Here is an 11,893-nt window from a genome sequence, read left to right as displayed (position 1 = left end):
CCCTCTTGGACTTTTAGATAGTAGTGGGTATCTTTTCTTTATCCCTTAATGTAGTCCCCTTCCCCTATTTCTGTTGTAGTTTGTAGTCTTTATAAAAATGCAATAAAAAAATCCCCTCCGCCCCCCCCCAAAAAAGAGAGCATGTATTCTTATCCTTCTTTCTGAAATATCACATACTGTGCATATTTTTTTTTAATTTCCTGGCCTTACTTTTATCTGCCACAATAGACAACATTATTTTCTTTCCTGTTATGTTCAGGAACTTCAGTGGTAAACAGACTCCCTCCCACCCCAGCCACAGAACCTCCATCTTAGAAGGATTCCATCTCAGCCAGCTCTGTTTTAGCTATCCTACCACAGCCTCTAGCCCATCTGCCAGATTTTCTTGGGTGGCGTTTGTTTGGCCACCCATCAACAGATATAGCTGGGTGTCACTAGCTGGGTGAGAGGGCACACATAGATGTTAAATAGCACTGGAGAAAGATTACCCCACATAGTAAGGGGTACCTGGGCAATACCTTCTCTCCCAGCACCACCCTCTGTCCCCGACCTTGGAGATATGAGGTAAGCCACTTCAAGACTACCCCATAGACTCCTATGTCAGCAAGGCGGTGGGTCAAGAGATCATGACTGACTGTGTCAAATGCTGCTGTGAGATCTAACACCAGCAGTGCCAACCTTCCTTGATCTAACTGCCTGTGGAGCTTGTCCATGAGGGCAACCAGAGCAGTCTCCATCCTATGGCTGGGGTGGAAGCTGAACTGGAATGGATCCAGGGCCAATGTGTCATCCAGGAAATTATAGAGCTGCTCTGCAACTTGATAACCTTGAAGCTACTCAAACACTCATCCAATCTATTTAGATTAACAGCATAGACTGTAGGGAGCTGTGCCTTTACTTTCTATGAAAACAGGAATTAGCATTAGTTTCATTTTCTTAAGCCTTTTAATTTTTATATGTAATTAAAATGTATGTGAGCACCAGGTCATGGTTACCTAAAGGCCATAAAAATGTCTCTGTGACAAACCTTTGCTTGTTTCTAACCCAAAGGAGTTTTATCATTTTTCTAACACAGCAAACAATAAGCCACAAGGGACCATTGGTTTTCTATTACTCAAAGAAATACGGCATAAAACTAATCTGATTAAGATCAGCTTCATCCATTCTTGAATACTGATACCACCATTTTTTAAAATATCCACTATGGTGTTCAAATTAATTCCATATATCCTGGTTTATAATGCAGACTGCACAGAATTTTTAATTAAAAGAACTGCAGGAATTTACTATTAAGCCTATGCAAGTTTTCTTCAAAGCTTCTCACAAAGAATGTGGCTGTTTTCAGTAGAAAAATACAGATGAAGTTCAAGGTGTGGGCATCCTCAAATAATGTTGAAGTTAATATTATATGAGTAACATTTACTAATGAGAGATGGTCAGATCCCTGGCTCAGAAGGTAATCTTGAGCCAGTTGCTGTTGTTCTATTATTATTTGTAGTACTCATTTGCTACCTCTGCGTACAAATCCTGAGACTGCTTAAAAAGATGGATCAGCAAATTCTGAGAGACACTAAAATACATAAAATTAATAAAGAACCTATCAGTAAAATTACTGGCATATAAAATATTAGCAGAAAATCATAGTAGCAAAATGATGACAGCCAAAAACATCAAGAGCAAGTGCAATGTACTAGTTAAAATTATAATAAAACAGACCTAGCAATCATAAACAATTTCAACATACTGTAAAACAGTTTCATAAATAAAAACAGCTTCAAGGGGCTATCTAGATTCCATAAAATTAACAAGAGGCCTATTCAAATAAGAGCATCTTCACCTGGTTTCTAAATGACAGCAGATGAATCTCTGTTGGGAAGGTATTCTGCAGCCAAGGCTCTACTGCTGCAAACATCCCATCTTTGGCCAGCAGTGACCTTATTTCAGAAGGTAGGGGCACACAAAGAGACACACACTGGCCTTAACCCAGGGTGTCAAACGTAAGGCCTGGGGGCCGGATCCAGCCCATCCAGGGCTCTTATGCGGCCCATGGCCAACTGATGCAAGGGAAGAAGTGCTGGGGGGGAGTGGGCTTCAGCACAGCAGAACAATATCATCTGCAGCAATCAAGTGTCATGGAAGTATCTGCCCAGCACTGCACTGCTGCCTCTCCAGTCCGCCTATGTGGGTTTTCCTCTGCACCCCCCATGGGGCCTTGCAGTGAGGATACACCAACTTGGAGCTTACCAGCTGCTGTCCTTTATACAGTTTCTATCTCTGGTACCTCACATTACATTTTATGGCACACATATCCCGGCCCGGCAAAGTGATATTTATGTCAGATCCGGCCCTCGTAACAAATGAGTTTGACACCCTTGCCTTAACCAGTTCCAGATTCCTCTATTACTCAAGGCCAGTTAATTTGGCAGAGTCTTTGTGGCTAACACAAAGACCTGTGTGATGGGAGTTCAGTGCCTCCAATTCCAATTATGACTGCAGCATGTAGGTAGAAGCAGCATCAGCCTACCCCTACCTCATCCTTCTTGCATCCTGAAATGGGCCTGGGTGTCAGACTCCTGGACAAAGTTACTCTCAACAACACTCTTTGGCAGTGATTTGTTTACTGAGAAATAATCATGTTCCAGACCACACCCATACTGTGGTTTTTGTTCTCTTCCTTTCTCACCTTCTGGGGACTCTTGCCCCCCTCCAGGCAATTTGCAGCAAAGTGATTTGGGACCACATTTCAGGCACAATTCCAGGCATATCCATTGTTCTTGTCCCCCCCCCCGGTGCCAGTGGCTCGGGCCCATGGGGGTCTCGACTCACTGGATCCCCTCACTGGGGTCTTCAGGTGGTACATGCATATCAGGTTGCAATGGTTCTCAGCCTCTCACACCACTTGGATTCAGCTGTTCAGGGTCAATCCTTCTCCAGGATGCCCAATCCTTCTCCACGATGGTGGAGTTGAGGCTGGCATAGTAGAACTTGATGAGCATTTCTTCGGGCGATTCCTGTAGTTTCACGGCATCTGTCTTGAACTCGTTGGAGTACTCTTGGATCACCCAAGACCCTTATTGCAGCCAACAAAGTTGGGTGCATGCCCTCTCCAGCTCCAACGGGTCCTTGTATTGCTGGCACAAAGCTTGCATGAAAATATCAACATCCCATAGTTCCAAGCCCCCCATGTTGTACAGCCCTATGAACCAGTCTGCTGCACGATCCCGTATCCATGTAGTCCACGCACTGTTCATCTGATGTGAAGGTATGGCCCCATTCTCTGAGAAACGTCTGTACCTGAATAGCACAGAATTTCAGCTTTGATGGTGTGCCATCAGAAGTTGCTTCCAGTGCCTCCCTGAGGTGTTTCAGTTCCGGCACCGGGGCTGGTTGGGGCACTGGCACAGGTGGTGGTGGAAAAGGGGGAACCTGTTTGGTCTTTTCCTCCTCTTCTTCTTCACTCTCTCTCTGCAGCACAAGGTCCCGGACGACCTCTAGGAGATGCTGTATGAGCATCTGGAAGCCTTTCCTGAGTTCCTCGATCTCTCCCCAGAGCTCAGACCAAAATCGCTCAGCGCTCGCATCTTCTCCCAGTGCCCCAGCCACTTGCACCCACTCAAGGTCATCGCCAGACACCCTGGAGGTCCTGCTCCACTCCAGGTCGGACTGATTCATCACCCCCTGATACCCTGGGGTACACAACCAGGTTGGCTCTTCCCACTTCCCTTGGCTTGGGTGGGTGTCCTTCAAGGGGAGCAGTGGCACAGGGGATTTATCCTCTGGTTAACAGCTGAGCTGAACAGGACTGCTGTCAGTTCAAGCCCTGCACTGGTGTGAGCTGCCAGTCTCGTCGTCCACCCAGCGGTTCGAAAGCTTCGGCAAGTAGATAAAATGGGTACCACTCAGTCCGTGTCCCTAGCTCGCCATCCACCCAGTGGTTCGAAAGCTTCGGCGAGTAGATAACCACTCCTTAGAGAGAGTGGGCACACTAACCCCCCCCGGTGGGGGTTGTGTTAGCCAATCGGATGGTCTGCGTGTAAGATCCGTAAGCTGAGGAAGAACTACGCAGCAAGAAAAAGCCTGCAATAGGCCACTTGGCCAGACGGTGGCAGTGGTATGCTGCGACTGAGACAATGCTGACGACATCAAGTGACGCCAAGGAAAGGAATGCTGCCAGAACATGCCTGGACCTTGCAGCTAACTCCGTTGACTACGAAAATGTGTGTGTGATTTAATTGATATATGTTGTCTTCCCTTACCCCCAGCATTGTTAGTCCCATGTGAAATTCATGAGTAACTGTACATCGCTCAGAGCCGGCAGCTCCGCATGGATTGAGCGATTAATAAATGGAAAGATTATTTATTATTTCTCATGGTCCACTCTGCTCTTTTTGGCTTCACAGTGTCCATCCCATCTCCTTTCTGCTTGTCAGTGTTGGGGGCCGGGGTCTTGGTTTGGATGCCAGTTCCCATCCCGATTTTCTTTGCCTTTGCTTGCCATCATTCTCGTAGTGTGAAGGTCAAAGAGAGGGAGTTCTGACACTATGTCAGACTCCTGGACAAAGTTACTTTCAACAACACTCTTTGGCAGTAATTTGTTTATTGAGAAATAATCATGTTCCAGGCCAGAACCATACCATGTCAGAACTGAAGTTCTGGTGGGAGAATTCAAAGATATAGACAGTTCAAATGAAGCCCCCCCCCAGTATATCCAATCACACTCTGCAAATGCCCTGCCTACCTTTCATGCTTCTACACCACCACCCCGTGAATATATGGATCCCTTATCTAAAACAGTGAAGCAGGCACAGCTTTGGCTTCAAGGTCATCCCTGGTGAAGGGAGGTATCTTGAAAAGAGTTATGTCACCTACGATAGAGCAGTTCACATACTCAACCACACACACACCTCCCTCCCTCCTACAAATCCTGGCAAACTAGAGACAGAGTTTGACACTGGGGAGAGACTTGGTGTGGTATGAATTAGTCCCCAGCCTAATCTACCTGGGTTATTGCGAAGATTGGATGGAATAATACCATGAATGTTACCCTGAGCTCCTTGGAGGAATGTTGAGATACGTATCTAATAAATAATAAAGTGTTTAAATTCTATGGCCAGTGGCAGTACTCAGCAAGGATCCATTCAACCCCTATTTCATTAAGTTTTTGTTCCGAAACTGCTGATTTTCATGAACTATAGAGCAATATGCTAAGTGCCTTTATAGGAAAGCTGCAGCAGAACACACAGAAACTGCATGACATTCCTTGAATCAATGGAAAGAACACAAATGTTTGCCATTTAACACCCCTCCACAAACACATTTCCCATGGTTTTCCAATTGTACCTCCATTTCTAGCAATGAACACACATGGACCCTTTGACAAATGAGGTGAGCCAGAGTAAATATAGATCTCTTCTAGAAAGGTTTTTGAACTGAATTAAATTGAGATATGAGTACATACAGCTGCATGAAAACCTTCATATAATTTTCCATACTCCACCTCCCATAGTATTGGGTATTCATCACTAGGGATGGGCAAGAACTGGCTCACAAAATAAAGTGCATCATGAATTTTGGGCAGTTCTTGGTTCTTGAAGCCATGTTCCCAAACTGAAGAACTGGCACAAACTTTCACTAAGTTTGATGCAGTTCATGGTGGTTCATGAAGAGCAGAAAGCAGGATTTTAAATGGCTCCAAGCCATTTAAGCCACTGCTTTCTGCTCTTCACAAAAAAATAGTAGAATAGCGGAAGCTCCCCACCCCTCTGATTTAAATGGCTCAGAGCCATTTCACCCTCTCCTTTTTGCTCACTGCCAAAAGCCACGGTGAGCAGAAAATTCGGGGTGAAATGACTCAGAGCCATTTAAACCCCAACTTTCTGCTTCCCACCACTTTTCTTGGGGAGCAGAAAGCAGGGATTTAAACTTTAAATAGCTCACAGACCCATACAAACTGGTTTGATTCACAAACCAACCACCCAATTCGTATGGGTCTGTGATTCAGTTTGTGGTATGGTCACAAACCACTATCCAAACAGGAGCACAAAAATTAGATTCGTGCCCATTCCTATTCATCATCTCATACAAAATTCAACTTTCTCCATGCAGTGGCCATGATCAGGCATGCTAATAAGTGTCAACAGCCAAATCTTCCATGTGGCTGTGGTCGATTATTGCCAAGTTCATTACAAACTGGGGATAAACATGTGCTAGTTTTACAAGTAGCCATCAGGCAGTTATATGATTAAATTTTCCCTAACTTGAACATGGCCTCATTGACATAATCTGGTTCAAATAAGGCATTTTAAGGAAAGAAATGTGTGAGAGACATTGCTGTTTCACGCAAAAATAAATCAAGATGGGTAGCCATGTTTGTCTGTCTGTAACTGTAGAAAAGAGTAAGAGTCCGGTAGCACCTTAAAGACTAAGAAAATTTGTGGTAGGGTATGAGCTTCATGAGTCACTGCTCACTTAACCAGTTTGGTGTAGTGGTTAAGTGCATGGACTCTAATCTGAGGGAACCAGGTTTGATTCCCCACTCCTCCACTTGCAGCTGCTGGATGACCTTGGGCAAGCCATAGTTCTATCAGAGCTGTTCTCTCAAGGACCGTTGCCTCAGAGCTCTCTCAGCCCTGCCTACCTCGCAGTGTCTGTTGTGGGGAAGGTAAAGGAGTTTTTAAGCTGCTCTGAGACTCCAAGTGAAGGGCAGGGTATAAATCCAATCTCTTCCTATTTCTCCTCCTCCTCCTCCTCCTCTTCTTCTTTAGATACCTGCTCACTTCTTCATTTCTGGTGACTCACAAAAGTGGCTCACAAAAGGTCATACCCTACCACAAATTTTGTTAGTCTTTAAGGTGCTACACAAAAATAAAGATTGTCTAAGAGAATTGTTATGTAATTTTCTCAAGTAATATTTGTGGTAATCATTTATAGTATTTGTTTGCAACTGACATTACAACAGAGCATTTATTTCTTTGTGGAGGCTGTTTTCCACTTGTACAATAATGTCACTGTACAAATTCTTGATTGCATTTTCTTCCCTTCTGACATTGTGCTCTGTGTTTGCCATTTGTATACATACATATGAAACAGCTTTCCACTATATTCTGTCGGCTGACTCACCTTGAATGACACTGTAATTTATTTGATTGTAGTATACAATTTAGAAGGACATAGACCTTTAATATGCACTTGTGACCCAGGAACTGTTACAGAGTTTGAAATTTAAAATAAAAGATTGAATATAGGAGAACAGCAGATGAAAAAAAGAGTCTATGGCAGGCAAAAAGGGACTTAAAAGAAACAGATTACTTATAAAAGTTAGTATATAGTAGATTTGCTCATTTCTTTCATTGTTCATTACAATAATTACAAAAATGGAGTATTTTGCAATTATTATAGTTTAAAAAGTTAAACAAATTTAGATTTTCTTTTGTTCTGATTTCTTTTATTATTGCAGTCTCTGTCTCAGATGGTTTCACTTTCACAAGGCACTGAAGCCAGATAACATTTTCCCAGAGAGAGCAGGGAAAGCAGGGAGACAAGCTTTGGGCATTCTTAATTGATGGCAAGCAGTACCCACTAGGATTACATACATGTGTAAGGTATACTAATATTGGAATATATAGGGTGGGATTTAGCATTCCTCTCTCTTCCCAGTGCCTGTCATGTTGTGCCAAATTTTCTTTTGCAGTTTCCAAGCAAATCCACCTCAAGGTCTTCCTGCTGTTGCCTGCCTGTCCAGATGCCTTATGCTCCTTACTTTGTCAATCTGCCCTTACTTGTGCTACTGTTCTTCAAGCTAAGTGGCTGCAACACTGCCTGTGTTACTGTTTGGCATCCTTCCTATCAATTCTCCCATAGACTTCAATGTTAAACCTGGGTAAATTTCATTGGTTTAGAAAGGGGGGGGAGGTTGCATTGTATCTGTCTGAAACATAACACTGTGGGTATCCTAGGGGAATATTACAATCTCTCAGAGTTTTGTCCAATTTTGATGGGAAATGACGAAGTTATAGACCCAAGAAAAGGAGTGGATCTTCCATTGGAACTAATGGGTGATAATAACAAAATAGAGGAATGAAAACGAAACAACTGTAGTGAAAGAAACAATAATGAAACCAAACCATATGAAACAGCCCAAAAATAGAACAGTCCCTTTTGGAATTAATAATAAAAAAGGAAAGAAATGAAACAAATGCTCATGCACAAGTCTAATACATAGCTATACATTACACATACTTCTTTAATAAATAATGTAAAATATATATATACCATGGGCACCACCCATACTATTGCATGAATACCACATGTGGGAGAAGTTCCACGAGGTCTCATGATTATTCCTTTTCATTCGCTGCACCTTCTCTTAACAAGGCACCAATGCAAGACTTAGCCATTATCAGTTATGGGAGGCTGATGTTTGTCTTCCTTAGTTACCAGATCCCTCCTCTCCCGGGCTGCATGCATAGGTTGCATAGGTTCCTATCGGGCATGGCTTGAGTATATAAAAAAGACAGGGAATCAGGGGGATGCATAACTATTTCTATGGTGGTATGGCCATCCAAAGCAATTTCTAACTATATGGACAGTAGGATGGGCATGAACCGGCTCATGAACTTAAATTTGTGATGAAGTTTGGCCAGTTTGTGGTTCATAAAGTGTTGTTTGTGGAAGCACACCTGTCATAAACATTTCACAAACTTTGGTATGGTTTGTGACAGTTTGTGAAATGGATACCTTTCCCCAATAACCCGGTGTTGCTCAATTAAACTCCAAGGCAATGGTGGGGTTGGAATTCTCCAGCCTTGGGGGAGAAAATAGGGACCCTCCAAAGATTGACAGGCACTGCTGGCTGCCAATAACCCATTTAGCTCTATGGGATCTGAAAACTATATAAAGGCCAATTGCTCCAGAGGTCTGCATTGAAGAGGACAGTTTGTCCTTGCACCTTGCACCTTGACCATCACCACTGCAGAGCAGTGGATGGCAGACAAAACTCACTGACTCATGTTCCTCCTTGAGGGGATGGTGCATCTTCTAAATGTACTTTTTATTTCTTCACTAATAATTGCTCCCTTCCCTATCTTTGGATCAAGAGTATCATAATCCCCTTGAACTGACATGGACTACACGCCAAGATATGTAGCAGATGCCACTCTAGCTATACATCTTTGGATGTGTACTGCTAAAGAACCTGCAAACCTAGAGAAATGTAACAGCATATTTTGAGGCTAAAAATGTAATCACACTCACAATCACCCTCTCCATCATTGTATCATATTGATACAGTTTATAGCAGATTTGTGTTGTATTGAGTCTTAATGGAGGTGCTGAAAAGCATGTGTTGCATGATTTTACATCATATTAAGTAAAAAGAATGATACTCAACATATAAATTGCAAATATGACACAATACCTTGCTGTGATGACAATGAGATGGTCCTCTTTTGTTTGCTCAGCAATAGATATTCACAAAGAAACAAATGATTGTCAGCAAAATGTAAAGAATATGCATTCTTAGTTTTAGAACTGGAGCCTGCATAGATTTCTTATGGAAATGGGGAGACTATATTCTATAAGACTGAATCTGAAAACATTCTTCATTGTGAAGAGAAGGAAAAGGTTCTGTGAAATACTCCCATTTATATTTCATATTCTTCCAAAGTTTCTTTTCTCAGTTGGATACAATAAGAAATTAATAGTTATTTATCTTATGCTTTCTACCTATATATGGCCTGCCCAGTGTTTATATGGCTTGATATGAGGGTTGTTGGTTTTTGTTTTGTTTTTGTTTTGAAATGATAAATCCAGAATTTCACTACTGGCAAGAATTTAAATAATTCTTAAAATAAATGACAAATCTATCTATCTTTCTTTTGTCAACATTTATAGGGAGCTGCATGATAGAACACAGGTGCTGAAAACATAATATTTCAGGTTCAATTCCTAGCATTTCTGGATACAAAAGGATCTCCAGTATCAGGGCAGACATAAATATCTGGTAGATACTTAGAAAAGCTGGAAGTACTGGAACAATGGTCTGACATCTTCATTTGTATTATTTATTTATTTGTTTAACATTATTTATAGTCTGCCTTTCTCATTTGGACTCAAGATGAATTACATAAAGTGAGTCAATACAATTAATGGATGGGACATTCAGTTAGGGTTGTCAGACCCCCAGTTCAGCCAGGGGATCCCCTGATCTTTGGGACTCCAATCCACCACTGGCCAGCGGAAGTTACGTCATCATGCCGGGGACATTGCAAGTTGATGCTCTAGCATTTTGGCCAATAACTCTGTGGTAACCATACAGTTTCACCCAAAATGCTACAGCGTCAATGTGTGACATCACTGGTGTAATGATGTCACTTCTGTGTTACATCATAATGTCGATGGCATTGTGTACAGTGATGTCGCCCCACCCCCATGCTCCCGGGGCTCCCTCCCAACCCCTTCCCACCAGGACAATGGGACCTGGCAACCCTACATTCATTAGACAAGGTGATTAGGATTGTAGAACCATCCAGGTAAAAAACAGAACTGAATCAAAGCATTCATATTAACATGACACATTAAATGATGCAAAATTCAACAATAGGATTCTAGGTCCAGCTAGGTATACACAGTAGTACAGATCACAGTCTCTAATCATTTTTCCAAGTAACTTTGTGAATCATTTAGTGCAGTGCTACTCTATTGCCTGTGTAGAAAAGCCCTCTTGAATAATTCAGTTTTGCATAGTCTGAGGAAAGCCAGGAGAGTGGAAGCCTTCCTGACTTCCTCAGGCAGGCCATTCCATAAAGTGGAGGCCACAGCGGAAAAGGCACATGTATAGGCAGTTGTTGATTTTGCCCATTTTCAGTTTGGCACCTTCAGGAGACCCTACTCTGATGCGTGAAGCTGTCATGGTGGAACACAGAGGGAGAGGTGGTCTCACAGATCTGAGAGTTCTTACCTTCCCACCGAAGTGGTACCTATTTATCTACTTGCAATTTCTTGCTTTCGAACTGCTAGGTTGGCAGGAGCTGGAACTAGAGACAGGAGCTCACCCCGTCTTGCGGCACCCGGGTCTCGAACTGCCGAACTACTGACCTTCCACAGCCTGCAGTTCAGCGTCTTAACCACTTGAGCCACCGCAGCTCCTGTTATGTGATAGCTGATACCTTAAATTGAGCCTGGTGGGCAGCCCATGAAGTGCCCACAGGATGGGAGTAATATGCATGTTATATCTAGCTCCCAGTAATAGCTGAGCCACAGCATTCTGCACCAACTGGAGTTCCCAAACTGATTTTGAGAGGAGACCAAAGTACAGTGCATTGCAGTAGTCTAGTTTTGTTGTTACTGTAGTGTGGATCCAGGTGGCCAGGTCAGCCACTTCAAGGTAAGGGGTCATCTTTTGGGTGAGGCTGAGCTGGAAGAAAGACCTTTTTTGCAACTGCATTAACTTACTTTTTCAGTAGTAACGTTGGGTCCAGTGTATCCCCAAGACTGTTAACTGAGTCAGTGAAGGTCAGCTGAACTCCATCAAAAGTGGGGAGTGCAATGTCCTTCATGATCTTTGCCTTCTCAGCAAGCATTAGGCCTATCTTTTCAGAGTTTAGTTTCATATGTTTGTGAAAGGTCTGTCTACTCAGTCCAGATCACTTTTACATTCTAAACATACAGCAAAATGAATATTTCTACTCTGATGAAGCAGCTGAAGGTATCTAATACTACTTTTAACCTCTGTAGCTCATGGATGAGATTATGAAATGTTATTCTCTCAGGGGTCCTAGCAGGGCTGGCATCAGCATACCCTAAGGTAGGACAGCTGCAAGGGCCCATGACATCTGACAGGGCCGACTGTTGCTGATTCCCATCTCACATTTCTCTTCTGATGCCTGTACTCATA

At 42.9% G+C, this 11,893-nt stretch overlaps 1 pseudogene; it reads right to left on the bottom strand.

The window, feature by feature from the left end:
• LOC107123065 overlaps positions 1-3,672 on the bottom strand; it is a 66,232-nt pseudogene extending 62,560 nt beyond the window's left edge.
• Positions 3,673-11,893: the final 8,221 nt, after the last annotated feature.

Source organism: Gekko japonicus, unplaced genomic scaffold, assembly GCF_001447785.1.
Source record: "Gekko japonicus isolate JY-2015 unplaced genomic scaffold, Gekko_japonicus_V1.1 scaffold107, whole genome shotgun sequence".
Lineage (NCBI taxonomy): Eukaryota > Metazoa > Chordata > Lepidosauria > Squamata > Gekkonidae > Gekko > Gekko japonicus.
This window is presented reverse-complemented; position numbering and strand designations above follow the sequence as displayed.